Source organism: Mus caroli, chromosome 13 (assembly GCF_900094665.2).
Source record: "Mus caroli chromosome 13, CAROLI_EIJ_v1.1, whole genome shotgun sequence".
NCBI lineage: Eukaryota > Metazoa > Chordata > Mammalia > Rodentia > Muridae > Mus > Mus caroli.
Window position 1 is genome coordinate 14,821,912 of NC_034582.1, and position 12,295 is coordinate 14,834,206.

General features: G+C 39.4%; 1 long non-coding RNA gene across 1 annotated transcript in view; it reads right to left on the bottom strand.

Annotated features, from left to right (window-relative positions):
- Positions 1–8,632, bottom strand: part of LOC110307571 — a 34,388-nt gene extending 25,756 nt beyond the window's left edge. Inside the window, exons 1-2 of the long non-coding RNA XR_002379421.1 lie at positions 8,427–8,632; positions 6,247–6,350 (exon numbers count right to left, since the gene is read on the bottom strand). This is a non-coding gene — a long non-coding RNA (uncharacterized LOC110307571). The remainder of the gene's footprint in view (positions 1–6,246; positions 6,351–8,426) is intronic.
- Between the last annotated feature and the right edge of the window lie 3,663 nt (positions 8,633–12,295).

Genomic DNA, 12,295 nt, shown 5'->3' on the forward strand with positions numbered 1-12,295 from the left:
CAAGCTCTCCTCTTACAGGGAAGGTGCACAGATATCTGGTGTTTGGACCTCCTCCTGGCCGAAGAAGAAGGCCCAAAACAGGACCTTTCCCAGATGCTGTGTTGCTTTGGCAGGTCACAGAAGCTGTCAGCTTCCGTGGTGCACACTCTCCCCTGTGCAGACAAAGTTCCTAAGTTCAGTGGAGTCCCAGAACCAAGATGGTGCTCCCTGTTCCTGAGGCAGAGGGCTCCCGTGCAGGGCCGACCACTCTCCTCCGGCTGGGAGGGTGCTGGATGTCTGCAGCCCGAAAAGGGTGCTGCCTCAGTGGCTCTGTGGCTCCCTCCTGTCAAGAAGCTGTCTGCCTCTGTAGTGCACACTCTCTCCTGTGCAGACTAAGTTCCTAAATTCGGCGGACTTTTTTTTTTGGTTTTTCAAGACAGGGTTTCTCTGGAACTCACTTTGTAGACCGGGGTGGCCTCGAACTCAGAAATCCGCCTGCCTCTGCCTCCCGAGTGCTGGGATTAAAGGCATGCACCACCACGCCCGGCTGGAAAATTACTTTTATAATTGGATATTCTTGTGCACCTATTAACAGACGAGCTTTTAGAAGCAAATTTTTCTGAACTGTCTTCCAAGAATGGAAGCAAGGGACAGAGAGGTGGGTTGAAAGCCGATTCTTTTCCTCTACTTTTTAATTTTCTTAAATGGCCAAATCAAAATATCAGATGAAGTTTATTACTGCTTCTGAGCTGATGTGGATTTTCCAAAGTACAGTTTACTAAATAGGTGTTATTTATAATTCATTCCTAAGTAAATCTTTCTTTTTCCTGAGTTTCATGTTTCCTTTTCTCTATGCAGCTATCACAGCTAAGCTTTCCTCTCTTTCCCTGTCTTCTAGGCTACCAAATCAAACAGTAGCTGATAATAAATACCACCATACAGAGATATGTCATAAGTGTGTGTTCTTTATATTGGTCCTAATTTCTCTTTCAAAGGTTTTTAAATGTTGGTGTCACAGGAAAAACTTGCGAACAAGATGTACTCAAAATTGAGTTGCATACACTGCCCATCTTTTTTTTTTTTTTTTCTGGGAAAGTTGTAACGTTCTTTAAGACGCTGATTCTGAAAGGGGATGTGCCTCAAAGAGGATATAAAACCCACTCTCCTTTTATTGACTGCTTTATTTGTGAAACAAAAGATTCTCTTTTATGACTTTTAAGTCTTCAGTTATTTGTTCAAAATAAGCAGCTTACTTTCTGAACCATGCTGCCTCTTTTTATTTTGATTTTGATAAAATATTTGTTAAATATTGGAAAGGAAATATTTGATGGCCAGTATATGATCCTTTTAAAGTTACCATTCCCAGTGTTCCTGCAGTGCTTTTATTGGTAAGAATGGAAGATAGCTTAGAAATTGGAGACAGCAATGTTTGCAAATATAAAATTAAAGAAACCTTAAAAGGAGGATTGTGAGATGGCTTAGTGGGTAAAAGTGCTTGCTGCTATGCCAGATAACCTGAATCTAATCCTTGGGACCCACCTAGGAGAAGGAGGAGAGAATAGACTACCACAAATGTTCAAACACGCACACTATTTTGCTTCCACAGGTGAGAGAGAGAGAGAGAGAGAGAGAGAGAGAGAGAGAGAGAGAGAGAAATGAAAAAGGAAGGAAGGAAAAAAGGAAGGAAAGAAAAGGAGATGAAGGAAGAAAAGGGAAGAAAAAGACATTTCCATTGTTTGTGGAAATGTAAATAAGTATAGATAGTCACTGTGGTAATCTGTATAGAAGTCCCTCACAAAGTTAAAACTGGAAACTATCTTACCATCCAGCTACACTGTCCCTGGATCCATGACATTCCCACCCCTGCCCTGATAAACTTACAGTGCATTCTCAGTCTCAGAAAAGCTTGCTATTTACAGAATGTCACTACATTTCTATGTATTTACAAGAGACATAGCTATGATCATTAATCCAGATGCTGACAAGAGCATGATGAAAATGAACTGATTGGAGCCACTTACTTCAGTAAGATGAACAGCAGCATTGAGGGTCATCCTAACCGTATCAATCTTAAAATGGATAGCGGTACAAACCACTTCAATAAAGGCGCTCATCATTACATAAGAGCTAGTTTCATTTTGTCCTCCACACTTCTTTCCACCCTTTCATCACACTGTGCTTCTGCAGGCATGAGGAAATGGCCTGTGCTCTCTTTGTGAACATGTGTTAAAATGCTCAAAGTTTCATTTCTCTTTGTCAGATGCCTCTGGAAACAAACGTCAAAATCTCAATCAGTAATTCAAGTCTACAAATAATTTCTTTGTTTTATAGACAAGGAAAGGATGGCAAAAGACTTTTAATAAAAAGGGGTTTAGAGGTAATATGTACCTGATTCTTCTAATGGTTGAAAACATGTTCTGTCCAACAGTCATATTTTGATACGATTATTTAGAAAGTGTAATATCCCTAAGATGAAATAAAGCACAGTAACTAAATGTTAAGTGGAAATTCATCCTCACCAAAGAAAACAGAAGTAGGAAATATTAGATCTTTCCCATCAAACATTGATTGATGTGCCATGGAGATTTTAGTGATGACCAACCAATATAATTCTATGGCCACTTTCTTTCTCTCCATGAATAATCAATGTACATATCATCATTCATTTACCAGTACAGTGCAGAGGTGCAGCAAGATTCTAAAATCAAAACTAGTAAAACTTGAGAGACAATAATTAAGTTTCTATCTGGAAATGCAATAAATCCCAACTGAAAGTGTATTGAACAGCATCAACTACCTGAAGTACAATCATAGTGCATTGTTCCAGTGATTTAACTGCTTGTTAATCTCCAAATGTTTCATTCTACATTGCAGAATGGTGCATTTATTTAGGGTATATAACATGGTGTGTCTATATAAGTAAATATTTACTGATGATTCAAAAAGAGCAAGATAATTAACATATTCATCACCTGAAAGTTATGAGAAGCTGTGTGTGTGTGTGTGTGTGTGTGTGTGTGTGTGTGTGAGAGAGAGAGAGAGAGAAAGAGAGAGAGAGAATTTAAGGGGAAGGTTACCTTCTGGGAAGAGGGACAGTAGTACATAGGTGAAGTGAAAATGGAGAGCGAGAATCTTGGGGGTATAAAGATTCAAACAGAGAAAGGAGTTGGAGAACGGGAAATGAGTTAAGTGGAGGTATGATTAATCAAAACAAGGTTGGTATATCAAAACCTGCTCTCTGGTAGCAGAATTTAAAATGTAAAAGAAAGGAAGATACATCAAAAGGCTAGACAATGTCAATCAGAGAAGATGCTGTTCAATACAGTTTCAGTTGGGATTTATTGCATTTCCAAATAGAAGCTTAATTAATGGATCACAGACAACAACATCAAAATTCTGTGTCACATGTGGCATATTGCTATGTGAATTATTGATTATGGGAGAAAGCCTTTCTCAATATAGGCTCATATTAACTAATTGTGGTGGGTAACCACTCCTTTTGTTGAAGACACCACAAACCTTGAAATTTGGATATAAAAAATTTAAGCTGTAGTGGAGCTCAGGCCTTCTTCCCTATTGACTAGCATATAAGGTGTGACGCAGGCGGGGGGGGGGGGCTGGGAATAAAAATATGGTCTTATCAGGTTTTAAACTCTATGAAACGTAACACTAACCCATCAGGCAGGATATGCCTGCTGGTGCAATAGTGATACAAGGGGCTACTGGGTTATTGGATCTGCGTCCTGCTCTACAGGAGGAAATCATGTTGAGTACTGTAAATTCAGCCCTAAACTAATACTGAAGAGGTCTTTTGCCTTAGGAAAGAAGCTAGGACTGTTGATTATCTGGATTGACATAACATCAGCCCACCTCCTTATATCTTTACACCCTTAAACAAAGGCTACTTTCAGCTTTAATCAGAGAATCCTCTCCTGCCCTATGCTCTTCATGAATGAACAAAGGAGAATGAAGAAATCCATGACTGCACTAAGATGCTGAGAATAAAGGACAGTTGAGGTTCATCTCTAAACAAGACATTTGTACCATACATTTAAGTCTCAGGGAGCATTATGGAAGGGGAAGGGCAGAAATATTATAAGGCTGAAGACTGGGAAGAGGTTTGCAGATATGTCATCTTTTAAGCACAACACAGCCATGATAATCATGAATTCACAGCACCTGTGCTAAATGGCGATGAGCCCACACAACTTGTATCTGCCTAATAGTCAGCCATAGATAGGGAAAGAACTAAGAGGTCAATGTCTCTTACTGCTAATTTATTGATAACAGATTCCAGGAGATGGAGAGGCATAGTATCCAGTTACATACTCACTAGTAACATGTCTGTCTATGATGAACGTGTTTTTAGATATGTTCTAAGTCCAGAGCAACATAGATGACCCTGTGGCTTAAATAAAAAAATAAATGACCTTTAAATTCTGTGGGACACAAAACAAAACAAAAAGTAATGAATACAGGACAGAGATTTGTAAAGAAGGAAGAGGCCTGATAAATGTGGGAGGGAAATAAGGGAGAAGGCAGAAGGGGGGAGAGATGCACTGTATAACATACATTACAAAAGAATAAAATTTATCCATTACAAAGCAGAGCATTAAGATATAGTTGCTGAAAAATTTCAGACTTGAAATACATCATTATTAGACAGTGTTAGCAGTTTATAGGTAAAATGTGTAGGATTTTTGTATTGGTGAGTTTTTGGTACTGTAACAAAGCACTATAACCAAAAGTTACTTATGGAAGAAAGACTTTATTTGGGTTTATAGTTTCAGAAGGTTTGCTTCCATAAAAATGTGTTGGAAAGCATGACACCAAGTGGCAGGCATGCTGGTAGGAACAGAAGTTGAGAGATTGCATCTTCAACAGCAGATACGAGGTGAAGAGGGTAAGCTGGGGGCAGGGTGAAGCTATGGCTTCTCAACGCCTATGCCCAGTGATGTACCTTCTTCAGCAAGGCTACATCATTTCCCCAAACAGCATTACCAACTAGGCACCATATGCTCAATTAACTGAGCCTATGGGAGACACTTCTCATTCAAACCATCATAGACTCATTCATGTTATAATCGAAGTTATCTTTGACCCAATCTCCCCACTTACCCCTCCAACATCTATGAAAAATCATTTTGTTCCAAGTTCAACTCTTTTAAACTTCCCACAAGAGGCATATCATACAATATTTGTCTTCCTGTGTCTATATTATTTCCTCTGGCACCACGTAATCACAATTGGCAGGACTTCCTGTTTCTAAAGGGCAAATAATATTGCATTGTAAAAAAAAAATTTGATGGGTTAATTTTTTTCTTTTCTTTTTTTAAATTGGGTATTTATTTCAATTACATTTCCAATGCTATCCCAAAAGTCCCCCCCACGCTCCCCCACCCACTCCCCCACCCACCCACTCCCACTTCTTGGCCCTGTCGTTCCCATGGGTTAATTTTAACCTTTAATTCATTCATTTTTTTTGATGGGCGAAGGCTGTTTCATATGTTGGCTATTAGCATACAGTACGTTTTTAATTCACTGAAAAAACAAATTGACCTTCGAACAGTTGTTCACTTGAGAAAATAATGTCTTGATCTTTTAGCCAATGGGAAATATGATGATATTTTACATTGCTTTTGGGATAACTTTAGAAGTCAGTTCTGAATAGTTTCCTCCTTTTTTGTTATCCTTAGTGGAAATAGACTGAGCTTTTAACCTTAGAGAATTGAGATTTGACCTGACATTTTGAAGTATTTAGAAAGTGGCTAATGATCATACATTGAATAGTGTGGATATAAAAATTGCTTGGGATATGAATGAAAGGCTGGGTGAAATTTCCTAAATCATTTGAAAATTTTGGCAAATTATAACAGGTTTGGTCTGTCGTATTATTCAGCTGACTAGAATTAGTATTTAGCTTGTAATTTGAAGAACCTGAGGTTGAAAGAGAAATATTTGAGGTTGGACTTATATTTGTGTGAAATTTCTTTTTATGATTTGTGAAGTCAGCATGAACGCTTGAGCTGAATTCTAATAACAACACTCATTTCTCTCATCCTGCTGATTGTCTTCTCAGACCATTTCTATGGCCAAATGAAGTGGTCAAAAGCAGTCACTTGTATTTTTACACATGTGTGTGTGTGCATGTTTGCGTGTGTGTATATGTGTGTGAAAATTCTACTGTGCATCTTTTGAGGTGAGAGCTGTGAGTGTTACCTTTTTTTTGAGACCAAAGTGATCAGGTGTGGTGGCAACTCCCTGTACCTGCCAAACCATCTCACAGGTCCTGAAGCAGCTCCCGAGTTCTTTCAGCTTCCTTGTGGTCAGACATCTGATGTTAATCGCAGCAAGGAGAAGGAATGTCGACACTGTGCACAGAACAAAGCTGAATTGACTTTCCTAAGCTTCTAGGAGTTCACAGCTTTCTTGTTTACACATGAATTCTCACAAGAAGTCAGAACTATGAGGCATTTTCTGTAATTGTTTTATTGTAATGATATTCTTCTAGATGATAGAGATAACTTCGAATGTCACAGTAGGCTTAAAGGCAAGAACTCAGAAGACAGGAAGGAATCCACTTGCTTTTCAGCTTTATAACACCCACCCTCCCACTCCCATATCAGAGTCCAACTGGGGCTAACTCAGATGGTTATCTCCAAATTGCACAGCCCATCTCTCTGCAGCTTCATATTTTCCTTAACTGCACTGTACCTCCAGAAAAAAGATCCAGAGTCATCATTAGATAAAACACACAAAAGGTTTTGTTTAACTCCCCTCCACTACACCTCCCATCAAATGAATTCCTTGGAAGTGAGATCATTATTAATAATGCTGCTTTTTGGTAAAATCATCTGCATAATTTCACAAAAACTAGAATAAAAGAGACAGGAGATTGAACACCATTCCCAGCCTCTTTGCTCTATGTTATGATATAATCCTAATAAAGAGCAGGCCTTCCTTGTGTAGCCTATGTATGTGAAGCACAAAGTAAGCCCTCACCAAGAGGCCGATCTCACAGGACAGTGACCCCACGGCTCTGCTGGGGCTGTCTTGCAATTCTTTTCCCAACTTCTGTCAGCTGCACTTTGCACTTATCAGCTCATGTTGTTATTGGGATCAGGTTTCACTCCTATTGTTCTACAGATTTTTTAAATAAAATCCTTACCAATGCAAAACATTCCGTGAGGTCTGCTGCAGCTGTACTTTTTGGGCTACTTTATTGGGTTCTATTATCTATCAACCTTCCAAACGTTATTCCCTACCAATCACTTCCAAAACACCAACACTATGTAGGAAAGCAAGAAGGTTAGAGGGGAAAGGGGCACAGACTTCTTTAGACAACTTCCTAGTGATTAAGGGCACCAGGTTCCTCGGGGCAAGTCCAATCTCCATCATAAGGATATCTCCAACCAGCAACCAGCAATCTAGCAAAACAGCAAGCCAGCAATAGCAAGTGCAACAGCAGGACCCAGCAGCAGTAGAGACCAGCAGCAGGAGAAGTAGTGGCTGGCACAAGGCCTCTTGGGGCTATTGGGTCCCCAGAATTCCAAACATAAACTCTTTGTACCTGGCAAAAACCACACCCTAAATAGATCATGGGACAGTCATAGTGGCTGTGGACAATCTGAAGCAGCCACATATCCCACACCCGGGATTAAAACAAAAACATATTCACATAATATAACAGGGTTTTTAAAGGAATCAACCTCTCACTACAGTCTGCTGACGTGAATCACCTTCTTAAACTGAAAAAAACAAAAACAAAAACAAAAAAAAACCCAACTAGGAAGCATATTCCAGGCCTACCTACTGTTTACAAATCATGTTGTCAGCTGGTGTTCTTGGGCCAACTAGAAGCATGACATTATAATGGTTGCAGGCACCCTTTAAAGAACAGTTTTGATTTGTTTTGGGAAATCTACGTAATATAAACTTTCCTACAACTACTTCTAGCCTTCTATGTATTCCACCAGAATACGTTTATATTTTTGCAACATACATGTTGGGGGTTGGAGCATAGCTAAACTCTATCACAGTATCTAATACCGAGCTAAAATAACAATAAAAGCAGAAGACAACATAAAACAGTTGACAGCATAAGGCACTTTCTTCTTAGAGAACCTGTGCAAACTGTATGTATATTATATGAAAATTATAGATAACTTTTAGAAGGATAATATGGTGTGCATAGTAGTAACACCTCCGTAAAATGCAATTTCGATAGCTCTCAGGAATCCATTCTTAAACTTAAAACTGACACTGCCATGTTCCTCCTTTTGTGTTAAAATAATTGAAATCGAAGTCGATCACAAAAATGGTAATAAACCCAATCACCTGATACTTGAGAAAGCACTGGGGGTTCACAGTAAGGTGATAGTAATACTGGGGAGTTCAAAAGAACTCGTAATGGTTTTAAATAAATCATTTAGGGAAACATAGCTCACAGTATCTTTTTCCTTCCAGGAGGATCAGATTCACAGTACCAGGCATGAAGTCCTTCCTGTGGAGCAGGCCTCCCTCAAATCCAATCAGAAAATGGTTGGTTATTGCAATAATTGTCAGAGCAACACTTCTCCAGTGAGCACATGTTTGCCTGGTCCTGTGCTGGGTAAACCTCTCCCAGAAGCCTGCACAGTGCCTTCCAGAACTGGGAAAGAGAGTCAGCAGATAGAGCATTTCCTTGCCAGTTGGAATTGATTTCTCTTTGTCCTGCAACCAAAGTGTGTGGTGTCTTCATCAAGAGGGGCTTGTCATCAAGTTTGGTGGACAACCGAGGGCAACAACAATAGCCTGTGTTGTTTGGATACCCTCAGCCTGACTGACCAAAAACATCTAAGGAGGTAACCTGCCTGGCACTACGATCTTTTCAATAACCCGTTTCTCCTGGGAGCAGTACTGCTCCCCCTTCCAGGGATCCACAACTCAAACTCCCCCTTTTAAAAGTATATTTTAGTTGGCTTACAAACGAGTGGATTTTGACAAGTCTTCTTAATACACTCCTTAGTTTTAGTTATCATTTTTATATGTGTAGGAAAATAAAATTAGATGTTCATCTTTTAACATGTATAAAATATTGATTCAAACCAGATTAAACATTAGAGGAGAAGGCTTTGCAACCCTGGATCAACTAAGGGAAGAATAAAGGAAACACTTCACGATGTTAAATTAGGCAAAGACTTTTTTTTTGTAGATGGCATTAAAGACACCAGCAAACGAACCAAACCAGGATTATATTAAACTTTTAAAAGCCCACAAATGATATAGTGAACAGAGTAAAGAGACAACACACAGAATAGGAGACAACATTTTTTAAAAGTGTACACTCTTAATTTTAGTGGTACAATTTTACTCTATTCTAGATGCATGTTTATAGACATGAGATTTGTTCCCTTTATCCCAGACAGAATTGTAAGATTATGCATTATTTCATATTTTCGATATTATATTAGTCTTTCATCACTGTAACAAAATACCTAAGTCAGGAAAATTAGAGAGAAAAGAGGTTTTATTGACTTAGTTTGAGACATTGTGTCATGTTGGGGCAGATGGTCCATGGTACCTGAGGCTCCATTAATCTCGCTTCCACTAGCTCATGCTGAGCAGCAGAGCTGAAGCTTTACCGCATGGAACTTCTATGAACAGTGAGAACGTAAAAAGCACTTCTTTTAAGTCAGTAGCTAGAGGCCTATGCTGTCCTGATAACGTAGCCATGGCTCCAAATGCACATGTCACTTCATATAACCATGACACCACAACAGACAGTTTAGTGGTCGCCATCCTTACTTCCTACTTCACTGAGCCTTTCTCTCTCATTCCTTCTTCGACTTCCCACACAATCTATCTTTCTGTAAATACAATGAATCTACCCACATCACACATACTTTGTCATCACTGGCTCCACAACAGTACACTACTAAGTACTCTAAGTCACAACATGGGGTAGAACACTGTCACCCCATTCATACAGTGATGGTCTTGGACAAGAGCTTTTAGTGGTGCCCAGTGCTTCATAAATAATATCTTCAACCATGTCTCACTTGCTCTCACACCTTATTTTATGTCATTTAAATCAATACTTCAATAGGTTCATGTATTTCCTCTAATGCATTTTTGCATTCTGATATCCATGGAACAGAGTTCCAGACATTCAACTGTTGAGCTGAAATATAGGAAAACTTCTAATTTTAATGGACATTGCTAGTAGATTCCAAACACACTGCAAATCATTTGCATTCCATGCTTCTTTAACCATACCTATGGCATCACTAAGTATGACTACTGATCACTTTCAGGGTTTCTGGTCAGCAGTTAATAAAAACTCTCCTGAGACAGTTATTAAGTGGGATTCAGCTGTGGATCTTGATCGTCAACTTGATTGTGGCTACTGAGGCATCCAGCCCTGTGGACTGAGCAGCTACCCGGTTTTCAGCTTTCTCAGCGTGCAGGAAGTTCTCAGACTACCCAGCACCCGTCTCTGGGTCTCTATGTCTGTCTGTCTCTGTCTCTCTGTCTGTCTCTGTCTCTGTCTCTGTCTCTGTCTCTGTCTCTGTCTCTGTCTCTGTCTCTGCATTTGCTTCCCAGATGTGAACACTGAACCGTTTCTTATTGTGGAATGACTTCTCTGTGTAAAACCTTGGATGGTAGCTAATAAAAACACAAAATATCTCTTGACCCAGTGTGAAATAGAGATAGTTCATGGTGAGGCAAATGAGTGACCTGGGACATGGATTAAATTGTCTTAAATGATTGGTTTTACTGTGGAAGGGGTTAAATGAACTTTTACAATCACAGCGTAATTCACAAATCAATACATTTGTCAAACACATTGGTGGGAATGCCAGGGAGTAGGTTCCAGCAGCGGGTCAGGGCTCTGCTATAGGTTCCCATGCTGTCTGCTGACTTTCTCAACCTTTGTTTAGTGGAAACTAGCATTCTGCTAAGTCAATGGATTCCAAAACTTTTACGTAACCTTCCAAGGCAAAGCTAGAGGCTGGCAATAAATGGTTATGGAGGGAGTGCTCAAAATAGGTATGGTTCTTACTCTACACCACCGACTCTCTCATAGCTGCAATGTCCCTGTCTGCCAGCTCGTCTGCAGGATCCTCAAAACACAGGAGAGATTGATTTTTTTCAGGGCATTTAAGTTCACACTAAGTACTAAATTACAGATCAAAGGTAACTTCCACACACAGCATATTGCTCATAGTGGATATTTTAAGCTTAATAAGGACAGTATTATTGGTACAAGTTCATAGCCTGCTTTTCCTACACTTGAAAAAAGCAAATGGAAACAAAAGGGAAAAGACATTGCTCTATTTTAGTAAATATTTAAAGCCATTGCAGTGTCACCTCTGATAACCAGAGTTATAGAATGGGAAGGAAGGAGGGAGCGTCAGTATGTCTATGAATTCATGAGCCCCAGTTAAAACATGTAAGAAAAAGAGCCTCGTGGATACTATGTTTGCCACTGAGAGCAAATACAGACTGACAATGTCTTTTTCAGTTTTTGCTGGGCTTTTCTTCCCATGCTTGGCAATACCTGAAGACATTCACTTAGGGGTTAAAATACGCAGTGGTTTATTTTCGGTAGTCATACATACACAGAAACCAATTACGTTTCCACAGCCCATTTCATAGTTTGAGTAAGATTCTAAAAACACAGCTAGAATTTGGAAATAGCTCAAGGGATACATTTAAATATTGAACTAAAATTGTAAGATTAATTTGATAAGCATCTGTGGGAATACATAGATAAAGTAACTCTGCAGAGATGAGGGAATGGCTTTGAGAACCAGCCATTCAGTCGTTTTGGTTTCAGACAGTGATCAGAGCTGGTTATGGTCACTGCCACTTTGATAAATGACTTTCCCATCATATTCTCATTTTGTGGGTTTGGGTCAGACACCATATTGTGACTTGGTTGGCGTGGAGGCTGGTACTTTACTGTATTTTTAGAATATTTAGTCTATTTAGAAAGTTTACATAATTCTGGTCACAGTGACTAAGGAGATTAGAATTAAAGTGACTAGGATTAAAATGAGGCTGAATTTGACAAAGGAAACCTTTTCAGCATTAGAATAGGGTGGCATTTCCCAGTGCGACACTCAAAGCCATTGGCTTGGGTGCTTATGGTTGCAAATAAGATGCCCATGAAGAAGCGAAAGCACTTACTCTTCTATTTGTAGGAATGTGATGTTCCTGAAAGACAAGTGAAAAAAGACATCTACTCGACGTCATGCAGAATTTCAGTTGTTCTGCTAACTCTGAGGAACCCAGGTCAGCTCATGAAGAGGAGCTTATGCCATTGTCATTG